Source organism: Carettochelys insculpta, chromosome 2 (assembly GCF_033958435.1).
Source record: "Carettochelys insculpta isolate YL-2023 chromosome 2, ASM3395843v1, whole genome shotgun sequence".
NCBI lineage: Eukaryota > Metazoa > Chordata > Testudines > Carettochelyidae > Carettochelys > Carettochelys insculpta.
This window is the reverse complement of record NC_134138.1, coordinates 174,950,073-174,960,057: the sequence shown is the minus strand read 5'-3', so window position 1 is coordinate 174,960,057 and position 9,985 is coordinate 174,950,073. Positions and strand designations below refer to the sequence as shown.

Genomic DNA, 9,985 nt, shown 5'->3' with positions numbered 1-9,985 from the left:
AAGAGCAGCAAGTATTTTAATTGGACAGGTGATGTGCTCCTTTCCTTTCAGTAGAGCCACAACCATCCATTATGTAGAACTGGCACCGGAAGGCTGTAAAGAAGCACAAAAGCTATGCAATACTGAACAGTTTACCCAGATGTGACGAAACCCATTCAATAATGCTGATACAGCACAGTAAAAAAGAAAGACATGTCCCCAGGTAATACTGAACCTGCATTTAGACACAGAGCAAAGAATGCTGGTGATCTGTGTACCATGGAAATTGGGGTGTCATTTCCTTATATGTTGGAACTTTCATCATCTACTACAATTGCCATTTCAAAATGTATTTGGTGTTATCATTCAATGAAGTTTATTGCTTCACTCAGCAAACCCCAGTGGTGGACCCACAATTCACTTTGACATCTTACTCAACACCCTTTCTACCACCATACACATCCCAACCATCCTCTAGACCGCACTTATCCTGACAGAGCTACAACACACGGACCACCACAGGCTGACATACAACCCACTGATCTTAGCTCCCAATACCAAAGCCCTACTGGACACAGCCCCCAACAACCTGGTCCTGAGCATCCCACCCCACCCCCCCAACATGTCCTTAGCTCCTCATACCACAGCACTCCTCATTCACTCCAGAGACCACCAACCAGGACTCACCCACTGCCCATAGGACAGTTCTGGCCATTCACCACTGGCCTACCCCCCTCATCAGGCTAGGACACCATCCAGCTCCAGTCAGCCTATGTAACCCAAGGTGCTTAGGCATTTTCACTCCAGGCCACCCTATGTCAGAACACAAGCTGCAAAGAGAAAATATTCTCCTAAAACTGCTCTTTAGATTCAGTAACTAGTCAGACCGTATTCCTGATCCCCCATGGGTATCAAGAAGCTAGAAAATAGAAGTCACACAACCCTTTACTGCATTACAGTTCTCTGGCTCTCGCTCAGCAAATGGGTCCAGTAAGGTGAAGAGTTATTTAAAACCCTGCTCACTATACAAAATGTTATTCTGATTCCCAAAGGGCAAGCTAGTCATGTTACCAGATCAATGTCAGTTTGTATCATACCCCAAGTACTATGCTGCCAGCCAATCCTTTAGTATCTAAAACTAACAGTTCTGTTACAAAAGAAAAGAGTTGTTAAATGATCAGAGCAGTCAGATACATACATATGACTATCAGGTTCTTAGCAGTATTGGTGATTTTGCTGGCTTGTAGTGTCCTGCTGGAATATATCCAAAACCTGGAGGCATCTGTTAGTCCTTTGTTCAAAGCTTCAGTTCGTAAAGAAGATACTCCATAGGTGAGAAGCAGGACTAAATACAAAAAAAGAGAAGAGGTAGTTAGCTGCCTTTTATATCCTTTACTATGTGGCTTGTGCATCCTTTGTCCCAAACACAAGCCCCAGCACCTACATATGGAGAAAGCACTTAAAGCCCCCGTCTATGGGCATTCCCAATGTTACCTGCTGACTCACAGATGTGGCCCTTGGTTTCTTTCAGTGGATCCTTGACAGGCCATTTACCAGGCTAGAGACTGCTGTTGCCCATCTGTCTGAGGACATCATCCATAATCACAGCACAAGTTTAATACACCACACACTGGTATCTGACAAAGACACACACATATAAATATGAACACATTTAGCAAATCATAACTTTTCCATTAATACCTGTACATAGCATACCTTGAAAGATTCATTGCAATTTTGTGGTATTGGTATCACTATTCTCAATGGTCACTCATATGCCATACAACAACATGTCCTATAACAAGATGGAAGGGCGGTTGGGCCAAATTTGAGTGACTGGTTCTGTGACCTGGCTTGCACGATTGCCGTGCCAGTCTGATGCGTTGCGTATTTGGTTTTCGTGGATGGAAGCCACATGCAAGGGCACTGAATGTACTATAGGCCAACTGTATCCCTTACATTCATAATTTGCCATCTACCCTGATATGCTTCTTATCTAATCTAATATTTATACAAGCATATACTGTCATTTGCATTTTGAAAGTGAAGTTCTAGATTAAATTTCTTTATCAAACTGGGTGCATTGAAAGATATGATTGAAATTGGTGGGGGCGAGGATGAGGATTGGGCCGTTTGAACAAGGAAGAAAAGTTCTCCAAGAAAAAAAAACACATTGTATTTATGATTTTTGGTGTATTTCTCAGCTTCTTTAGATTTGCTGAGTGGCAAATGGAAACATTGCAAAACTGAATCAAAGTCCTCACCAAATGGCTGCCAGAAGCTGTTAAAGTGGAATTAATTCTTATATCATTTCAAGCTGTTTACAGGGAGGTAATTCATTGTTGTGCACTTGTGTTCCATTGTTCCAGTTAGATTTGGGGAGTTCTCTTTTTTTAAAGCTTTCAAGTGTGCCACAAATTATCTAATGTTTTTAATACATCTCACACAAAGGACATAAATCAAGACACTAAAAACACAGAGGCTGTGTCTGCACTAGGAACTAACTTTGAAGTTAACTTTCAAGCTAGGCACTACCTCAAAGTAACCAGTTGAGAGTCTACATGCATTTTCCCTTACTTCAAAGTTAACTTCAAAGTGGTAAGCCCAGCTGTGACGTCCTTACTCCATTCCCAGCAATGGAGTAGTGCCCTGCTTCAAAGTTTAATTTTGAAGTAGCGTGCATGTAGACACTCAACTTTGAAGTTGCTTACTTTGAAGTTGTCCTTCAAAGTAAGCAACTTCGAAGTTATTTTTGTAGTGTAGACACAGCCAGAGAGAAATATTTTCTAAAGATGTTCATGGAACCTTGTGTCTTCCTCATTCAAAATCTCAGAGTGCATGCTATGCGATGTAACCCAAATCTCAAGAACTGTGAAAAGATAGAGATAATGGGTTTTTAAAAACTGAACACAAAGGCAGCAAGAACTAGAAAACAAAATAGTAACAGCCATGATGTCAAACAGAGTACTTGAAACTGCACAACCTCCACAATGAGCAGTTCCATGTAGTAAGCCACTGCTGAAGGCTTTCTGCATTTCTCAGAAATAGGTCAGATACTCAGCTGATGGCAATGGAGTTTAAAGAGGACCTACTGATTTGTGCCATAAAACTCATCTGTTATGAATGCTAGATGTTAGAGGGCCTCAGACAGTCAACCAACCCTAAGCCTGTTGAATGCAGCCAAACATTTCCACTTGTACATTGATATACATCCAAACATGCACGTGGGAACAACTTCTTGAAACATCTTCCATGGGAAATGAGTAGGAAATACTCAATGTTCTAATCAATAGCCAGAACGTGCCATGATCAAAAAGCAAGCAATATTTTAATAAGCACCACAACCAGCTGAGGGTTTCCAAGGGACCAGGTTGGAAACATTTATGATATAAGCCTCCACTTGATTGCCTTCTAAAACCTCCCTGCTTTCCTTTGTAACTCCTTACTCCATAAACTGAAGCTATGTCTAGCTTAGAGCAGTACACTGCCAGAAGTTTGTGTCCAAAGATCTCTCCCGACAAAACTTCTGTTGACAAATTGCATCCAGACCACACAGTAGATTGCTCTTTCAATCCACTCTGTTGATAGAGAGCAGCTAGACTGCCTGGCTACTCTCTTGACAAAATGGCCACCTGGAACGACAGCAGATAGGGTCACAAGTCACTGGTTCCGTCCAGGAGCCTTGGTGCGACATGCCCTTAAAGGGACCCGCCCAGACAGCTGTTTCCTGCCCATACTGAGGCATGCCTAGCTCCATGAGGGACAGCACAGCTGCTAGAGCAGGGCTTCAATGCTTTCTGGGAGACACAGCTCTTTCTAGGGAGCCATGGTGCCACACAGAGGTGCTTCAGCACTTATTGCACCTCCTGACAGCCACCGTCTTCTTCCTCCTACACAGCGAGCCTGATTCCACCTTTGAGAAGGTTGCCATTGCTGCCAGATGGTCACACCTGCCCCCTCCCTCACCCCTGGGTGCACTGGAGGAACCACACCAGTTTTGACTGGTGGGACTGGCTGATCATGGGGCAGTAGGATGATCAGCAGTGGCTCCAGAACTTCCACATTCAGAAGGAAATGTTCCTGGCTCACCCCCACCCTCTGGAGGCAGGACATCTGGCTGTGGCCTGCCATCCCTGTGGAGAAGCAGGTCAGCCAGCCTCTGGAAACTCACCACCCACAACAGCTACCACTCAGTGGGAAAGAAGTATGGTGCCGGGAAGCCCGCCGTCAGGCCCTCCTCATGGAGGTAAGGTACTCTCAAGTTGCAGGCCCTGCATAGGGTGGGGGTGTTCTGCCAAAGGGGGCCCTCAGAAAGTGGGGTCAGGGTATGAGGGGTGGGGCTGGACTGGTGGAAGCCCTGTCCCTGGGGGACCTATCCTACCCTTGCACAGCTCTGGTGCCAGGGGGCGGCCTCATGGTGCAGGGGGAGGGCTCCCTGTGAGCTTGGCAGGACAAGAAGCAGCCAGAATCCCCCCTGGAGCCCAGGAACTCCCTCCCTCAGCCCCTGATGTGTGTTTGGTCCGCTCCCTCTGCAGATCATGATGGCCATCAACACCATCCTAGTACGGAGGGTCATCTGTGTGGGAGACGTGGATGCAGTTGTGGTTGGATTCGCCATCCTGGGGTTCCCAAACTCCATCAGGGATATCAATGGGACTCACATGCCGAATATACCACAGCCAAGTATAACAACCAGAAGGAATACCTCTCCATGTGGCTGCAGGCCCTGGTCAACCACCGTGGAGAGATCAGACATTTATGTCAGGTGGTCAGGCATTCCTCAACTCCGGCCTGTATTGGAGGATAGAGCTGGACACATTCACACCCTACCATGAACTGATGGCCGGGGACATTCAAGTGTCACTTTGCGTCATGAGGGGTGCAGCCTACTCCCCTCATGGCCTGGCTCATGAAGCTTTACTCCAGGAGCTCTTCAATGCTCACCTCAACTGGGCCAGGATGCAGGCTGAGTGTGCCTTTGGCTGCCTCAAGACACACTTCGGGTGACTGCTAACCCACCTGGATATGGGGCAGCACAATGTCCCCCAACCTGTGGCTGCATGTTGTGCCCTGAACATCATAGCAGAGGAGAAAGGGGAGGCTGCCGGCCACAAGTATAAGCAGCTAGATGGTAATCCAATCTGCCACACCCATCGGGATGGGGTGTGGATTCAGGAGGTCCTAGGAAGAGCTTCTCTAAAAGCTCACATTAACACTCCCAAGGGCACCCCCAGTGAGAGCCTTGGGTCCACAGCCCTACCCTGTCCCCACCAAGACTCCTCCCTTCTCCCCTCACCCTTCCCCAATCCCTGAACAATGAAAAGGGATGTCAGTGCAGTGCTCAACTTTTACCGAACCAAAGAAAAGCCAGTGCAAAAGAAATGGTGTAATTAAAAAAACCAAAACAAAACACAGTGCAGTGCACTATTTACAGTGGGAGGGACATGGGTCAGGGCAAAAGAATTTGAATAGGGTGCTGGGGACAGAAGGCGCAAGAGGCCTTAAAAATCAGGGGACCGGGGGCCATGAACCCAAGGAGGAGTGGGACCCCCAGTGGCATCAGCCTCAGGATCTCCTCCTGTTGTGGGTTCAGGGCCCCCAGTGGGGGCTGGGTTGGAGCCAGGTGCAGTGGGGAGATACAGAGGCAATGAAACTGCAGCAGGGTCTGGGTTGTCAGGAGGAGCTGGGGGGACAGGCATGGCCCACAGCCACTGCAGCAGATCCAGAATGCCCTGTTGTGTTGGATAGGTGGCAGGGGCAGAGCAGGGGGATGAGGCAGGGCCATCATTTCCTACCAGACAAGAGTGGCAGCATCAAAGCAGGACAGCTGGTCCCAGGCCCGCAACCACCACTCCCTGTTATTCTGCACCTGCAACTCCATTACCTCGGTTATCCTCCAGAGGGTGGCATTGTGGTCCCTCTGGAAGTCCTCACAGATGAGGCGATGGCCCCTCTGGCTGCAGGCTCACACGGGTGCTGGGGTGGGGCTGGCCCAGCCCTTGGATTGTGTAGATGAAGCTGTAAAGAAAGAGATGATGAGTCATTCACACAATGCAGCTCCTAGGGCCCTGCCCTCACTGTGAGCAACCACCAACACCCCCCAGGCCAAGGGATGGGGATGTCCTGGGGGCACTGGCATGTGTGGCCTGCGCAGAAGGAATGGCTGCATGGGTTCCATGCTTCCTCCAGGACCAGGCTGACTGTAGCACCCTGCCCCCCCCCCAGACAGGCTAGTAGCCAAAAGGCGTGTCCAGCTATGGAGGGGACCCCTCATGGATGGCGGGTGAGCCAGGAGCAGCCTGGTCCTCTACAGCACCCCACACATACCCCTATGGCTTGCAGTGCTGTCTGCCAGAGAAGGTGCTGCCTCTCGCCTGCAAGCATGCTGGGTGTTGCACTCCTCAGTGTGCCTGGTATCAGGCCATCACCCTTGTGGCTAGCCCACTTCCAGCTGTGGCACGTGCTGGCAGACTTCCACCTGCAAGGGCCTGGGGCTTGTCTGGCCTCCCGTGAGACTGTCAGCAGGCTAGCGCTGATGCCCAGGGGCTGTCTGCTGGCTCTTGGTGGGACACACTGCCTTGCACACAGTTTCATGCGCCAAAACCGCAGTGCAAGGTGTGTCATGCATGGGTTACTCACTGGAGGGACACACACCCAGCACCAATGACGCCCAGAAGGTAGCCTGGCTGGCGGGGACTAGCTTCATGGTTGATGACCAGGGCGCCGCTGTCCTCCAACACCACATCTTGCTCTGGCGTCCTCCTCCTGATGGTGTTGTTCTGCTGCAGAGGGGGTGGCCTCCAGTGCTGTGTCCATACTGTGGGTGGGAGGGGCATGTGTTACCCCTGCAAGGATGAAGTGAAGCTCTGGGGACTGACTGTCTCAGCAGCAGTATGACAGAAAGGGACCTCGGGGTTATGGTGGATGAAAGGCTGGATATGAGTAAACAGTGTGCCCTTGTAGCCAAGAAGGCTAACAGCATACTAGGGTGCATTAGGAGGAGCATTTTGAACAGATCTAGAGAAGTGGTTTTCCCCCTCTATTCGGCACTGGTGAGGCCACATCTGGAATGTTGTGTCCAGTTTTGGGATCCCCAGTATAAAAAGGATGTGGATGTGCTGGAGCAGGTTCAGCAGAGGGCAACAAAAATTATTAAGGGGCTGGAGCACAAGACCTATGAGGATAGGCTGAGGGATTTGGGCTTGTTTAGTTTACAGAAGAGAAGACTTAGGGGTGATTTAATAGCAGCCTTCAACTTTCTGAAGGGGAGCTCGAGAAACTGTTCTCAGTCGTGACAGATATCAGAACAAGGAGTAATGGCAAGAAGTTAAAGAGGGAGAGGTATAGCTTAGATATTAGGAAAAACTACTTCACCAGGCGGGTGGTGAAGCATTGGAATGTGTTGCCTAGAGAGGTGGTGGATTCTCAGTCCCTCAAGGCTTTTAAGTCCCAGCTGGACAAGGTCCTGGCTGGGATGACTTAGTGCGGGTTGATCCTGCTTGAAGCAGGGGGCTGGACTAGATGACCTCCTGAGGTCCCTTCCAGCCCTGTGATTCTATGATTCTGTGTAATAGGGGCAGGTGGCAAATTCTGCCCTAGAGAGTCAGGAAGCATCCTGGGCCTTGACAAAGTCCTGGCAAAGTTTCTTCAACTTTGCCCAGACTTGCTCCATGAATCAGGAGGGGTGGACTCATTCTGTGAGAGCACTGGCTATCAGGACTTGGACAGGGGTATTGTGGCACTTCGCTTTGGCGTCTTGCAGTATCTCCTCCTCTCCTCACAGGTCCAAGAGGACCTGGACATTGACCCCAGTCCAGGAGGGGCCCACCTCTTGCTGCACTGGCATGGCTCCTGGGACCCCTCCAGTTTGTCCCTTGAGGGCCCAGGGAGCCTGCTGCTCCGCCACCTGTGAGGCTTTCAGTTATGGTGTTGCTGGCCTATCCCTCAACTAGTAACACTGTACCCCTCCCCATATATTCTGCAGATTCTAACATGCTCCATTGTTACCCTTAATTTTCAGGTGCCTTACATTTTCTCCCTGTTTAGAATTCTGCCTGATCACTCGAAATCGTGATGTTCATATTTAGCTCGTCTGATGGCAGTCTTAGACTTCACTAGAGCCTTTGTTTTACACTGTTGGGCATCCAAACTTAAAACGAACTGCTATACTAAATTTAGGTCGAGTAGCCAAGGAACACAATGGACATGCATGTGATAATTTAGAAACATGTTCATAAGAAATGAGGCATTTTCATGATTACTACTTTCTTTTCAATGGATAAATAAAAGTCTTGGGAATGAAGTCCTATCTGGCATCTTTCCCCATCTCTAAAATCCACAATCAGTTATTTGGTACTTTACAACTTATGTTGCTAATCTTTAAAGTGCTACATGACTGCTGTTTTGTTTTGTTAGAATACAGACTAATGCAGCCACCACTCTGTTACTATGCTAATACAGTAAACGTTGTGTTTTCTGGCACGTGGATAACTATCAAGTTCTGTTATCTGAAGCAGTGTAGTTACCACTGAGGAAGATGAGGAGAAGCTAGTGAAAATGGTGCAGGTGTTAAATGAAGAAGGGAAGTGGTATGGACTGATTATGAACATCGATAAAACAAAAGCAATGGTATTTGGAGATAAGGAGATAGAAAATCAGTGTAGATGGTATTGAATTAGTAAATGTAGAGAAGTGCACATATATGGGAACCAACATAACATATGATCTAGACTGTAAGAAGGAAATAACTAGAACAGCAAAAGCAAGAGCAAGTTTGAAGGTAACGGATGAGATCTGGAAAAGCAAAGAGATTAGCTTAGGAACGAAGATGAGCATCTTGAAAATGCACGTATTCAGCAGCATGTTGTACGGATGTGAGACATGGGTGATAACAAAAGATGCAAAAAGAAATATATTGGCGTTCAAAAGGAGTTGTTATAGAAAGATTCTGAGAATAGGATGGTCACCAATGAGGAATTATATAGAAAGATACAGCCAAAAGAGAACCTGCTGCAGAAGGTTATAAAACGGAAGCTACAAATATTTGGGCATATTTGCAGAAGGAACAACGAATGAAAAATCAACACCATGGCATTTGGCATAATGGATGGTTCAAATAGGAGAGGCAGACCCCATAGAGAATGGGTAGACGATATAGTAGATTGACGCAGAGCTAGTCTACGGAAACTAGGCCACTCCACACTGGACAGAAAAGAATGGAAAGGAATAGTGAGACAGGCATCAGACACCAATGGGCGCTGAGCCCACGGTTATTGATGATGATGATGTATATGATGGGACATTTCATTTTAAATGTTTACTATTGATAGCTTTGTGCAGTAGTTTAAGGTCTAAATCCCTCAGTACAGTACCATGTGAAATGGAATCCTGATTAGGGCTAATTAAATTATTTTTTAAGCTTCTACAGTTAAATGGTATTTTCACCTCTGCACAAAATTTTGGTATATGCAGTAGCATAGCACATCATAGAGTGGGAAGTAGTTACTGTTAACATTCAAATGAAGGAGCTTATTTTCCCCTCACTTAAAATGTAGTATGCTGGTAGGTTGATTTTTGCCAATGTTATTTTGGCTGAAAGCTATTACAGCTGTATTGTCTGTTTCTTATTCCATTTGGGCATCTTATGAGTGAGCCAAAATCTCTCTAATAATATGTGCAGCATCATGTCTAAGAACTATAGCTAGGTATATTAGCTAACTGGCTGTAATTCTCATCTTGAACCTATATGTGAAACTGTGAACACCAGAAATTTGTGAAGGTTCCTTTGCCCATAATTTGTTTGGAATTTTTTTTTTTTAAAGATTTGCAATGAAATAGAGGATTTTTTTCCTCTCAGTCTGAATCCTTCCCATGTCACCAGAGCATGAACAAGGCTTCAACTTTCCTATCTTTTTGTGCTGTTTTTAAAATTGGCTACTCTGTTGTGTTTCTACATTTAACACTTGTGTTAAAACTTAAAAAAAAAGGAGAGAGAGACTAGGTCATT

General features: G+C 46.9%; 1 long non-coding RNA gene across 1 annotated transcript; it reads right to left on the bottom strand.

Annotated features, from left to right (window-relative positions):
- Positions 1 to 1,200: 1,200 nt before the first annotated feature.
- Positions 1,201 to 6,727, bottom strand: LOC142008739 (uncharacterized). Its single transcript, XR_012644218.1, has 4 exons — positions 6,619 to 6,727; positions 5,864 to 5,997; positions 1,474 to 1,616; positions 1,201 to 1,324 (listed from the first exon to the last, which is right to left on the bottom strand). It is a non-coding gene; the product is annotated as an uncharacterized LOC142008739 (long non-coding RNA).
- Between the last annotated feature and the right edge of the window lie 3,258 nt (positions 6,728 to 9,985).